Here is a 15,186-nt window from a genome sequence, read left to right as displayed (position 1 = left end):
GGAATAGATTCCAGTAGCCAAGTAGATGCAGTGATTATTGGCTTTTCACGCGCATTCGATGTAGTCTCACACGATATATTGTTGGTTAAACTACAATCAACGGGGATTGACTTCAGAGTGCTCCAGTGGATCAAGGAATTTTTAACTTGTCGCACTCAGAGAGTACGGGTAGGGAAGGAATTATCTAACCCAATTGAAATTACTTCCGGGGTCCCGCAGAGGAGTGTCTTGGGGCCTCTTCTATTCTTGGCTTTTGTAAATGATCTGCCAGTTAATATCTTGTCTAGGGTTCGCTTATTCGCGGATGATTGTATGGTATACAGGGAAATAAAAAGTTATGAAGATACTACTCTTCTCTAGAATGACCTCAATAGAATAAATGATTGGGCAATAGCCAACAAAATGAAAATAAATTCTCTAAAGAGCAAGGCCCTCAGCTTTACAAGAAAAAGAAATAAAATATTCGCATCGTATACGTTAGGGGGTGAAACCATTCCGGAAGATAACAAATGTAAATACCTCGGATCTCGGCTGGGGGGGGGAACACGTTACAGACACAGCGGGAAAAGCATGGAGAGCGTTACACTTTGTGATGAGGGTACTAAGAAAAGGTTCTGATAAATCCAAAGAGATTGCATATAAATCACTAGTACGTCCAGTAATGGAATATGGTGCTGCATGTTGGGATCTGTACAGATTAGAACATATTAAGACACTGGAAAAGATTAAAAAACGGGCTCTCAAGTGTTGTCGGAAAAATTCACCATTAAAATGGGACACACTCACGGACAGGAGAACGCGAATTCGATTATGCGCACTGTTCAAAACATACAGAGGTGAGCCTGCCTGGAGAGAAATAAAACATAGGTTGCAGCCGCCAAATTACTCTTCAAGGAACGACCACTCATATAAATTGAGGGAAAGAAGGCAGAGGACGGACACTGGAAAGTTTTCTTTTCTCAATCGTACTATCAGGGACTGGAATGCTTTACCTGCAGACTTACTAAAGGCTTTACCAACAACCAAAAATGTATTTAAAAATAGGCTTAAGGACTTTACTAATAGACGGTAATTATACACAGCATTTAAAGGGTGTAAATGATATGTTGTTATTGAAGTGTTGTATCAGTGAAGAATTATGTTGTGTCAGTGAAGTGTGTAGTGTAAGTGAAACGTGTTCCTGTCAGTGAAGCTTTATAGTTTATAGTGGCAGTGCAAAGTATTTGAACAGTGAAATGTTTTTGAAGTGTTAGTGAAATCAGGATAGAATCAGTGAAATGTGCCGTAGTTCCAGTGCAGTGAGTGAATTGACAGCGAAATGAGTGTAATGTTGAAAGGTACTTGTGCAGATATGAACATATCATACTCGTGGGTTTTAGTTCGATCTTAGTTTTAAGATACAAATTAGATTTATTTCAAATGTTATTTTAAGTGATCGTTTCATTTAATTTAGGATATTCCCTGTTATTATTATTATTATTATTATTATTATTATTATTATTGTTAGTATTAATTATTAGTAGTATTATTAATTGTATTTTTAATTAATAAGTTTATTATTTTCATTATTGAGTGTAATTAGTTACCACTGCCACCGGGTATATACCCATTGCAGTGTGAATAAATACATAGATACAGAATCAGTGAAGGCAACTCGTAGAAAATTTAATTTATCGAACTATAGGAAATTTAAAGGCAATTTATATTATAATTTTTGTATATCGGGACACATTGTTTCGCCATGTTCCTTGAATAATCATGACTATAGTCGTGAACATATAGATACGTATTATTGGAAAAAAATTCGTTCCGGCACCTCTCAGTATGAGCGCTCTTTCCATCTAAGCTATGCCGAGACCCGATTCACGGTGCCGACCGAACAAAGAGACGATGCACCGTCTACAAACTAGTACAAATATACTGATGTCACGGCCCTACATAGCCTCAAAACATATAATTTAAAAAGGAAATGAATTAAATATACATTGCTATAAAGGTAGATTATTTCTCATTAAGAATAAATATCATTAATATTTCTAAGATTGGGGAATAACAATGTATATTTAAGAAAAAAAAAACGAACTGCCAAAACTTTCACTTTCTTTGGAAATACAATAATGATAAACGTTTAAACAGTTCAGCTTCTAACTACAAACTAACACATTCCCATCGAAAGACAGTATCAGTGCGTAGTAATTTGGAAGACTTCCGCTAGAATAAAATATGTCTCAAGTCGTATATCACAGTATTTCATATGTGTATCCCTATTTCATATTTGTGACACTTTCTCTATAATATTACGAATCATGTAGTAGAAAAAAATGAAAAACTAAAAAAGATGGACAGTAGTCGGTGGTACAGACTTAATAAGTCACAGAAAAAAAAGAAGATGGGATTGGGAGAAGAAAGAATGAATTAGATTGAAGAGAATACAAATGTTAAGAAAAATAATTTAAATGTAAAGAGATAACTGATTTTTTCTAGAAGAACGAGGAATATAATTTAAAAAAAGAAGTGTAAGGAGTATGAAATCAACAGGGAGCAGGAAAATGATGAGGGAAGAGGAAAATGAGATGAAAAAAACAATAAAGATCAATTGGAGAAGAAGAAAGAGAATGGAGAAGAACTGAAGGACTATATGAACGAGGCAGAGATGGGGGCGAGGGGAAAGAGAAGGAAAAGGAGTCAAGTAGAAAAAGATGAAGAAGAAAAGGTGTATAAGGATAAATAAGATTTGTAAATATTGGTAAGGTCATTTGATCACGTGCCACAATTTGAGAAACCAGGCAGTGAGTAGTGGCCACTTCCCTTTAATAAACGTCACAGGCCGCGCTGCTAATGTCTGGCGTCATAACGTGCTGTCAGCAGCCCTGGTAGGATACGGTCGACCCAGTTGCAATAAGAACAACCCCGGAACCGCTATTTGTTCCTTTTAAGTTCCTGGCAGTAGAGCACAGTACTAAATCACTTCGACTCTGTCATACAAGTGCCATCTGCTACAAGCTTTAATAAATACAGCAACTGAGATTTATAACCAAATTATTAGACGTTCTTTACGCCTGATTTAGACTCCAGCTGCATTTTGAGAAGTCTTTTTTTCTGACGTACTCCGTGTTATCTCACAGTTGTTGTTTATTTATTATAGTAAATACTGTTTTATAATTTCTATCGAAAATGTCGAAATGCATATCCAAAGAGTGCTGGTAAATTATTCTTATGGCAATCGTTTTGAAATGTGAATACCGGCGAGCCGAAGAAGAATTTTTTTTCTGACATAGATGGCATTGGAACAGTATTTCGTTTTGCGGAATGCTATAGTTTCCTCTATCACAAATTTTCTGTAATTTTACTATCAGTGGAAAAAGTTTACTGGCACAGTTCAAGGGTTGGTGCTTCCAGTTATAAATCCTGGGTCCTATATCCGGCATGGGATTGATTTATATCCCTTCTGTAGGAGCAGAGTGTATCTTTATGTTCTGTTCGTCGTTTGTCTTCTTCAGCGGCACTTTCACGGCACACTAACCATATGGCCAAGGAGTGCTACTGTTCCTGGATTGGTTATGAATCTGAACAAACAATAATATTCATATTAATATTGTTTTATAATCAATATAATTATCCCCAACATCTTCATTTCATGACTTAGAAACATTTTCTTTTTCTGACCACATCATTCCATCCTTGCGTGGACGACCGATATTTCTTCACCACCATGTTTACTGTATATTGTAGAAATTGATCAGAAATTCTTTCATCTTTCATTCTTCTGAGGCTGTATGTCCAGTTTCTAGTCTTGAAGTTTTCAATAATAGAAAGTATGATTAACTCTTTTAGTATATCTTCATTTTCATCATTTTTGTTATTATACTTCTGTTTTTCGCTGCACTTTTATTTCAGTTGTTTGCATACAGTACTTTAATATACCAATATATTTGGTTAGTTCAAATGAATGACGGCCGAAGCTTATTATCTGCAGCAGGAGAATCGGCCGGAGTATTTAGGGCTATTGGCAACAGTAGTTGTAGACTTTCTATTGGTAGGTGTAGTTGGCACACCTGTCATTATTGCTCCGAATAAATTAAAACATAAAAGTGAATGGTGGCAGAATAGAAGTGTCCAGAAGTGAACGGTCTGATGTACTTCGTTTTTTGAACTGCAGAAGAGCGTATACTTGCTGATATCTATCGTAGAAGTGTTACAATATATGAAGAAATTGGTGTGCGCGGTTTCTTTCATGGCCAACGTCTCCAGACACATGGCCGTCTCCTACGTGGTTAGTCTCAACCGGAGTGTGAGGTATGTCATCTATCAGTTGCGGTCTAGCATGTTTTATTGCACTGTAGAAAATATGATCGTGACCGTCGACAATATGCTATTCGGCCGACTCTACATGACGTTCTTGGAAATGATTTTAATTGTACAAATGCAGTTTTGAGATTTTTATCAAATACAGGACTTTACAGGGTGATTTAATTTTAATTGAACCTTTTTTTACTTATCCTCTGGACCCTTTACATCCGGAGGTGACATTTGTTGTTTTATATTTGTTTCTATTAAATACTTGATATTTGGGACCTTTTACATCCGAATATTTTATAAAAAATGTTTATTATTTTGAATATAATTGGATTCTGGTGGCTTTTATTCTATTGTTTCGTTTTAATACTAGCTAACGTCTGAGAACTGCTTACTTTTATGATTTTTGTTCATCCCCCTGTTGATACTGCATTTGTTTACCTCGTTTATACCATGACAACGTTTTTTAGTTCGTTTTAGCATTCTGCTTATTGTACTGTTTATGTTTTAGTTTTGTTAAGAATTTTATATAAGGGCGAAAATAGCCATTGTAGCTGACGCGCCCTTTTTAAACCCCTCTGTCTGTCTGTCTGTCTGTCTGTCTGTCTGTCTGCAGGCAGGCCAGGCTTATCCTTCTTCCGAAAGATCCAGGAAGGTGAGCTTATAAAATATAATATATACTTTATGAAAATAATATATAAACCTTATGTATTTCATATTTCAATAGTGGAAGGAAAGTTAATTTTTTCAAAAGAACACGATATCGAAAGTACAATACATTTTATCGTCTGCTAGGGAAAGGGTCTGTGATGAGGCGATAATAGCGATTCTGTGGTTAGCAACTATCTATGGATGCAGATTTATTAAGTATTGAGCTTCGTGACTGTATATACTAGACTGTGGTATTACGCTGTAAGCGGAAAGGCTGCGAGTTCGATTTCCAAAGGGCTCATGGATTTGCTCCATTGTTTTAAACTTTTCGGCCACACTAAGGCCCTGGGGTTTACTCATCCTCTAACAGAAATGAGTGCCAGGAATATTTAATTGGGAGTAAAGGCAGTGGGCACGTAGGACTGACATCTTTACCACCATTAATGCCGATTTTCTGTACATCTCGTTACCCTACGGGCCTCCATGCCTGTAATGTGACTGGCTTTACCTTTCGCTACATGTAGGCCTACAGCTTTTCATTTTCTAATTATGTCAAGAAAAACAATGACGGATATATTCCCTGCCTGTCTCGTCTTTTGATAATAATGAATGAGGAAGAGTCTGGCCCTTTCCTGAACGTGATGCTAACTACTGAAATTGAGGGAGTGGGGGACGGGCGCACTGTCTCCTTGCACCCGCTATGTATTTTTATGACGTGCATATCGATAACTTTTTTCATATTATTTACAAATTAATTTGCTATAATGCAGAATAATAGAGTTGCAAAGCAGTATTATTTATCACTAATAATAAACAGCAGTGGCTCACTAGTGAAGTGAGTCGGAGAGTGCAGTTCTCGACGAAATTGGCGAAAGAAATGTTCTGTATTGTTTCGTATATTGGATGGATGGATGGATGGATGGATGGATGGATGGATGGACAGACTGACAAACGAACGAATGGTTTACAGAGTGTGCTTACAGACTAGACTTACAGAATAATACAATATTTCAATGGACGGTTGTGGATTATTGTAATCAATTATGTTCTCGTACAGCCACAGAGTTCACGGGGGTGCGCCGCCTCTCTCTTGCGCTCTCTCTGCCGTCTCTTGTACTCCACAGCGGTGATATTGGACTCGATTCGTCTTTAGAAGTCCTTTTCTCCTGTTGTGCTCGTTTCCACTTTTGCATTCTGTCAGCGTCTGAATTTCGAGACATTTTGAAAGTTCATACATTTTTATGTTTACTTTTTTAAGGTTAAGGGACCAATTTAACCCGATAATTTTTTTTTCGCGTTTATTTAGTCGATGTCGTTGCGTTAGATCGCTTGACACCTGAAACGTTCGGATCGGTTGAGATCTTATGAAATTATACACATGAAGTAGCCGCCGTAACGCAGTTTTTGAGGCATGTTTTCTCCCACAAGTCTCGACAGCCTCGAGGGTCCGACCGATTTTCTTGCTGGTTTTTACGGTTACGTAACTCCTTTGTCCACACTGTGGTATACTTCCGTTTCGCTAAATTTATTTGTTAAAAGGTTATAAGCGATTATAATGCAATATTTTTTTTTTTGTACATCGTTACCTAACGGTTGGCGATCTACCGTGCCGAATAAAGAGATGTAGTTCTGCATACATAGAAGATTATTAGGCCTAAACACACTGATTTCGTAGGAAGAGCTATAATTTTACACTACCTTACACGGTAATCGAACCCTGATACATTAGATTTGTACTCATTCTACTGCTTGAATCACAGTAGAGTACATTAAATAATTATATTTGTTCACAATTCAGTGTAGCAAAGGTCAGGAAAGTTGGTGGGTTGAATATTATCAATACCGTACGTGAAAGGTCAGCAGCTTGTTAAGAAGAGGAGAAACCTGTTTTAAACACAATGTTATACATATCTTTTATGACACCGTAGCTCGATATAGTGCCTTGGCATTTGTCCATATCTGGATTTTTTTCGAGATTTGATACATCTTTAATCGGACACATGATAGTACTCTAGAAACGCGGAATCAATACAGTTATATTACATTACACAGATTGCTACGACCAGTGCGGAACGTAGTTAAAGCCTTGTCAGTGGAGGAGTTACATTTGTGGTGAACAAAGCCAAGATTGTCAGATTTTTCTAGGGGTTCTCCAATATTTCCCTCGTCATTTCACCAAAACTCTCTGCAATTATTATTCCAGATTATTATATTATTATACATCTCGAAAAATAGGGCCTCACTTGTGTTTGCGTGACGCGGAATCGATGGCCCATCAAGGTGGTGTTTCTTGCGGTTTATCCAAGGTTTGGTAGATGACATATTGTGGATTCTAGACGACTCATATCAGTATAAAAGGCACCAGAACCCTCCAGGTTCTTGGTTGCCTGACAGGGACAGGACTTCTCATGTAGAACTGTGAAGTACGGTAATCCACCATCAGAGATATGGTGTACGGATTGGATGGCTGAGAAAAAATGTATGGTGTGACGGATGGTGGAGCCGGCTTAGCCGGACAGCACAGTCGACACGCAGCTAATTCCATCAGGGATGCACAAAAGTCCTAACAGGACTGAAACGTCTAGGAAAACTTCATGCCCCACCCGATAAGCACCTGTGTGCCTGTATAGCTCTACATTACATTACACTAACTCGTACAATGACTACTTATAATACAGTAATATTAATATTATGCCTACTTCATGGCATTCAAAGCCCTTGAGGAGGTTTAGTATGAGCCTTTGTGCGGATACTTTTTCTGACTTGATAGCCTGCTATATACCACGAACACACTGTTGAATACCGTGAAAACTTGATCCTTGTCTCCTTGTATGAGATGGACTCGTCCTGTGCTAACATGTAGCATGAAAATTTTTAAAAACAAAATATGTGTCGAAATCTAATATGTGACGGAATATGCCCGTGACGAATGTCTACTATGTGACAAAACGTACTGTGGTAAAAGTGTGAAATGTGACGCAACATACCCGTGACAAAAAAAAATCGGGTTATAACTGTGTCGGGAACACGGCCGTGGGTTTTACGTGAATACGTCTTGCTTAAATCGACAGATCTAGACGATATCTCGTTTGGCACTGAAATCAGCGTGCTAGCACATAGGAATAGCGAGATATACTGCCCGGAAATTTTCGCCCACGCCCAAAATTGTCGCCAATCGTCACGGGCTCCCACTAGCGTCTCGCGCGGCGCCAATTATTCAAGGTTGTGCTTGTATAGTAGCCATATACCCGATCAAACGAGACCACATTTATTAAAATTGTTTTATTAGTCACGAAGTTACAGTGTCGGAATAGATTACACTGCAAACGTTACATCGCCGTTTCCGTCTTGGTACAGCTTTTGTGTAGGTCTGATTTTAAAAATGTATTCACGTCAAAGAGTGTGACGAAAACGCCGGATTCCTTCACATCCTCATCTGTGTGAACAGTTCCGTTACTAGAAAACAGATGTCAGGACTTCTGTGTAAAGATGCATTAACAGACGTGTTTTACATCGTGTGAAATCTTATTATCAAGACCACACACTTCGATACGCAAATTCCATTTCTCTTTTCTGACTGAAATGGATCTCATCAACATATACTAAGAATGCCATTTCATTGAAAACAGTTTTACTGCCATACACTAAAACACCGTGTCCTAATTGGATTGGATGCCATGACCTACATTCCTTTTGATGTTCAGAAAACTGTATTATGGAAGTTTTAAGTATGGGTTCACTCCAGACTTCCACGAATTAGTATAATGAAATCAGTTGCAGAAAGGCAGCTAATCGTTATGGCAATGCTTTACCCATTAAATTTTTCAAGTGGAAATTTTATAGAAATTAAATATGGGTTCAGTAAGCTTGCTTTTTATTAGCGGAATATTAAACATATTTTCCAATATCGTAATCATACCTACGAATTTTCAAGTAGGAATTTTGTAGCAATGGAGCGAGGTTTAATTAACGTGCCTCGTAACATTGCCAGTTTCAAAATTGTGTTTCAGTAACCTAATCGCTTTTTAAATAATGTGCCAATCACGACGGAACGTAGTCGTTTAAAACTACCAGTGCAAAAATAAGTTTATTTAATTGAACATTTTCGAAAGTAGGGAGAGAAATAGTGTAATATATTTTTCATATTTTCCACCGAAGACATGTATCATTTTCTGGATATGAAATTACCATGTCGAAATATAAAGTGAAGCAAATATATTAATTTCGTCATGTATAACAATGTGTAACAGAGTGTAAATAATTATAACACTTCCATCATGTCCGCCGAGTTAGCTCTATGGTAGCTTGTCTGCCTACAGACTAGCCGGCCCAGGTTCGATTCCCGGTGGGGTGAGAAATTTCCTTATAAAATTTCTACCTCGGGACTAGAAGAGTTGGTTGTGCACAACTTCTAATCACTAAATTGTGCACCAATATGCTGAGTTAAATCCCAAATCTCTCCACAGTGCATATGAAGGGAAGGCATATGTCACTGTTGATAGTGATTCGTCCGTCGAATGGGGACATTCGACAGGAGTAGGCTACGTGCCGGCATCGGGTTTCCTCTTCTTCCCTCCTCACCTTCACCATCATCCTCACCCATTCTCTACACTACACTTACACAACACTTAACATACACTCACCCTTATACACGACATAACTCCTCACAGATACACATTGTGCATAACGTGGTCCCCCGAAGTGGTGTGCAATTTGAAAATGGGTTACAGTCCTGCCTTCTATCCGCAGTATGCGGAACCCGAATCATGCAAGTGAAGTGGGTCGGCATTAGTCATATACACACACACATACTTCCATCATAATTAATCAAGGGACATCTGAAAAATTTAAAGGGGTTACTCGTGGTGTAAAGATAAAGATGTCTTTTGTCACCAACTTTATTTCATTTATATTTTGACGGGACTGTAAGGAAGGAAATTTCAATTTATAACACATTTTATAGAAGGACACGTCTATATATAAAGCTGTTTGCAGACGAGCAGACGATATTAGCAAATTTAGAAGAAAATACGACGAGCAATTTTTTTCTGAATACTCGTAATATACCTACTTAAATATGAATTGAAAGTGTCCATTGGTGAAAGAAAAGTAAAGATACATAACCACTTAGGGCAAAGATTGAAATAGCAATATAATAAAACAGGTTGTTCATATTATTGACTGATAATTCGATGTCTCATATGATCGGTTCAGATATCAAGTGCTAAAAATAACCAAGTTTCTATAGTTGATACGTGAGATGAAACGAACATTATTGAAAAAAAAGTCTGTTCTCGTCTATGGAAAGAAAATTGGACATTAACTACGAAGTAACCTAAAAGGATTGAGGCTACTGAGAAAGAAATAAAATTGGCGGATATACATTAAACAACTGAATAGAAATGACGGTATTTGATTAGAATTTAAAATATCAAGCATAACTACTAAGCTTAAACATTGTATAATTTACAGACAAAACTGGTACGCACATATTTTAAGAATGGAACAAACCGGGATATCTTTACAAATATTCAATTATATACCATAATGCAGAGAAAACGTTGAATGACCGAGGAAAAAATGGAGAGGTCAGCTATATAACTTCCTGGGGACAAAATATTCATAAGGATTTAATCCTAAAACTTAATTTTTTTAACATCCAAGAAAACTTTATTGTATAAAAAATACATTACAATTGAGCTGATAATATAATAAAACAAAACATATGGAACATGTCGATGGCTCAGAACGAGACTGTTACAACTCAAAAATAGAGATTTTTCAGTAGAGCCATTTAAAGTTTTCCATTCTACATGGCAAATCAGAGAATCATGGCACAACAATGTGCATTTATGTCCCACTAGGAAATTTTTAGAGTTTTAACACTTTCACATAGCATAGTTCTCAATTCAAGTGTTCAAATGATGGTAATAACTCAAAAAGTGAATTTTTTGAGTTGTAACAGTCTCGTTCTGAGCCATCGATGTATTCGGGGAGCCATCCTATGATGGTCCCGACATTAAAACAATTTTACAACAGCTTTACAATATTAAATCTGTGTGTCTTTTTCTTTTTATTCTTCGAAATGGTGGAGCTGGTGGGTGATTTCCTGGAATTGCCGAATTAGAGGATTTTCATGGTAATCGAAAATACTCTGCAATCTTCTGTAGCTATTGCGAAGAATTGTGTTCACCTCCAGAAATCCTAAATCAGAATGCATTGTGGTGCTTCGCACTTCAAGGTGCGCCTGTTATCAGTCTAAGACAGCGATTTTGGATGGTTTGTATTCTCTTTATTTGACTTGAGAAGCATAACTCCACGTTGAACAGTTATATTGCCAGATGGGTCTGATTAATTAAGTATATATCATCCGTTTATATTGTATTGCTAGTGCTGATTTGTGTGACATTATGTGCTAGAACTTAATGATGAAGAATATGGTGATGAATGTAAAAGTATATTAACCCATATTTAATTTCATATCTCCATCCACGCCATTCTTCTGCTAATGGTTGAAAAAACGTGATAATCTGTTAGTGCAACGTCCGAACTATAAGGTGAATGCTGGAAATTAAAAAAAAAAAAAATCAACTCGAGTGTTTCGGCTTCAATCTTTATCACTTGAATAAAACATGTTTTGTAGCTGCAAATGTATGTCTACTCTCCTGTAATGGTGTTAGTACGTAGAATCTTTATTTTATTTGAATCTCTTCAGTAAACCTTCCGATATCTGTTAACGGCTCTGTGTTCCTCCGTTAGCTGTCGTGGTACATCACGCACAGATTTTGTGATAGCGAAGGTCATTGGGCACTGTGAAATATGCTCAAATATGAGCGTATAGTAACTCGAACGGCTTTCTTTGAATAATGCATCTACTTCAGCACGATGACCGTCTGTTTCTTGATGTCGAAGGTCAACCTGGGAGTTCCTCATCGCTGAGAGTTACTTTATCATTCGCCTATAGATTTAAAATGTTTTAACGTCTTGTGACCACAAAATCCAGATCAAAGCTTGCCGTTAGTAAGGTACTGTCACGTCTCACAACTTTTCGTATACCAGTACAATATATAGGCAGACAGTAAACGTAACACTGATATGTCGCGACGTTGTCTATGATATAGTACTTTGAATAAACGCTGGATTTCATCATATACCTCCTATGGTAAATCCACTTTACTTTACTGCCCTTTTCGTATTTATACGGAGAAAGAAATTCTTAATATTTGAATAATGAACTTTTAAGAAAAAATACAAAAAGAGTGGATCAAATAATGAAACAAAGAAGGTAATAAGTAATGATATAAGTATACACTTAAGAGAACAAGAAACCAAATGAAAGTATATTAAAAGGAAGGAAATAAGAACGAAAAGAATAAAAAATAAATAATATAAGTGTAACTAGAAAAAAAAAAAGACGAAAATACAATATGTGGCAGTTTGTCTAAAAATAAATAGGTTTAACTAGTCATTTGATGTACGATTGCACATTTATGAGGCGCTAACAGTATGTTCTTTATGGCTACTAAATGCCGTTATGCACAGCAGTAGGTTAGTTCCAGAAATGTCGGTCGGCACAATTCTATCAAATGATATTAGGTGCCTGCAAATATAGTTACATTATGAAACTAGACTAAACACTAATACACCTTATGTAAATCAGAAAGTATATTAATTAAGCTTTACACAAATTAAACGCAAGATTTACCGAATCAATAGTAACATTAATGCTAATATTTAATATCGGTAATGTGACAATAGTACCCCAGCGAAAGAAAAACAACTTTTTTTAGACACCTGTTCCTAAAAGTAGATATTTTAACTTTAGGCAAGCGTGTAAAAATTTGATTGTTATATGGTAGCGTGCGAAAATTACTTTTGTGCGAGATCGTGCGTATTTGCTTGGTTTCCGGACAAAACCAATCCGCGGTAAGTCTAAAATTCCACATTCAGTATTCCCAACCTAACACACATAACAGTTTCCCTCTTCTTACCGCTTAAGTGACATATTGATTTTACTGCTTTAGGCTTTGAACATATTATTTTTAGAGACGTTCAATATATTAATAATTATACATTGGAAACTTACTACTGCAATTTCACCTAAATTGCACTGTTAATTATTGTTTTTAAATATTTGCAAAAATTAAGTAAACTCTACAACTCCACTAAAGTTACTGCATTCGTGATGCATGTAACATTAAGGAAGCCGTTTGTTTTAAGTTCGCATTTATAGACTGGGGGAAAAAAAGACAGACGTATATCACGGCTAGCTGGAGTATAGTAAACACAGAAAATATTTTAAAGCAACAATGTTGAAGATAGATATTTTTGTTTGGCAAATTTGCCGTCATTGAACCGAAACCAAGATGGAGATTTCATTGCAACTAATTAGAAATTCCTTTTTCAGGTATGTAATAAACGATCTTCGCACAAAATAATGTACGATACACGAGCGGTATGTTTTCTTTCAATTCTCGGAAATTAAAAAAAAAGCTCAACTACGTTTCGCTTTTTCAAACTTTTCCTCGAACATGAAAACTTCAACATACCGCTCTTGTAACGCATATTGTCCACACCTGTGGAGTAACGGTCAGCGCGTCTGGCCGCAAAACCAGGTGGCCCGGGTTCGAATCCCGGTTGGGGCAAGTTACCTGGTTGAGGTTTTTTCCGGGGTTTTCCCTCAACCCATTACGAGCAAATGCTGGGTAACTTTCGGTGCTGGACCCCGGACTCATTTAACCGGCATTATCACCTTCATTTCATTCAGACGCTAAATAACCTTGATGTTGATATAGCGTCGTAAAATAACCCAATAAAAAAATAACGCATATTACTATTTTCCACTACTTATATGTAAAGAAGGCTTTGTTTAGTCGCTCATAGCAACCTAAACAATGACTTTAATGCAAGAGTGAATCAAATTTGTTTTATTCACTGCTGATATTTTATTCACATCTAGAAATGCATTTAAAATGTAAAATAATCACTAGACTAAACACACAATAAAACCAACTAGATCACAAGCAAGAGCCCTTACATTTTTTCAATGTTTCTGAAAGGTACGCCAATATGATTTCTTCATTAACGCCTTTCACGTTCCTACTTTCTCGCAAAATAACTTATATTTTTTCTGATAAATAGATGCAGATTTCTGCGGAACTACCGTGGACACAGCCGCTTTGGCGACATTAAGAACTTCATCCGGTAAGAAAACTTCTTCTTTACACAACATTTTGCTTCCGAAGAACAACAATTTTAAATTCTGTATCCAACGCGACTGACATTGTCGTCTTCATTGCTATTCTTTAAAGCATAGCCAACCGTACGTAATATTTAGTTGAACTAACCATAGACAATAGTTGGCTTTGAATCATACAGTAACAAATTAGCCTAATATTTAATTTTAATTAAAAATTATTTTCACAGAAATATTACTTTGATATTAGTAGGGAAAAATATTGTATGCAACACGAGTCTTGATATTTTATTCACTCGTGGAAATTCCACCTAACACTAGTACGAATATCATTTTAACACTGGCTTTCAACTGTTTGCGTCGATTGTCAATAAATTGTTTCCGAGCAGATGTCACACTGCAGCAATGGCAACCGATCAATAAAGCTATTTAAAACAGTACCAGATCTACTTAAGAAATACTTTTCTTTCTTTTGTTAAGATAAGCGCACAAATTAAATAAATCGCTTCAACAACTATTTTATTGATGACTAACTTTTTCTAATGTTAACAGACTTTTAAGAACTTACAGGAAGTAAATTAGGATTTGAAGCATCGTCTGAATGAGTGTAAAAATCTTTTCACTGCACTTTGAACATTATTTATATTGTACCATTACACAAATCTGTTGTATGGTACATCATATTGTTTCCTTGATTTCGGTTTTGTTGGTAATAACTCCAATAATACGCTCCCTGCAACTTATTTCATTTCTTCTGGTTCATCTTTTTAATTATTCATTTTCGAACGCGAGTCGAAACTCCAGCCATAATGTTTCATAAATTTACCGCTAAATGGCATTCAATGCGACATTTGTCATGCCGATTAATAACTGTAAACGGCGGTTCATAAATTTTTCGCCAGGTAGTGCACGTCCAGTAATTTCAAGTAATATATTTATATATGTAAATAGATTATTAAATTATCTAATTATTTATAAATACTGAACGGCTGTCTAAAAATAGTGTACGACATACTTGTTAAAATCGATTTTATTTTGTTCGC

The 15,186-nt window shown here is 36.4% G+C and overlaps 1 protein-coding gene across 1 annotated transcript in view; it reads left to right on the top strand.

The window, feature by feature from the left end:
- sfl (N-deacetylase and N-sulfotransferase sfl) overlaps positions 1-15,186 on the top strand; it is a 953,010-nt gene that overhangs the window by 77,483 nt on the left and 860,341 nt on the right. Inside the window, exon 2 of the mRNA XM_069818159.1 lies at positions 14,089-14,151. The gene's annotated coding sequence lies outside the window, so the exon portion shown is untranslated. The remainder of the gene's footprint in view (positions 1-14,088; positions 14,152-15,186) is intronic.

This window comes from Periplaneta americana, chromosome 2, assembly GCF_040183065.1.
Source record: "Periplaneta americana isolate PAMFEO1 chromosome 2, P.americana_PAMFEO1_priV1, whole genome shotgun sequence".
Lineage (NCBI taxonomy): Eukaryota > Metazoa > Arthropoda > Insecta > Blattodea > Blattidae > Periplaneta > Periplaneta americana.
This window is presented reverse-complemented; position numbering and strand designations above follow the sequence as displayed.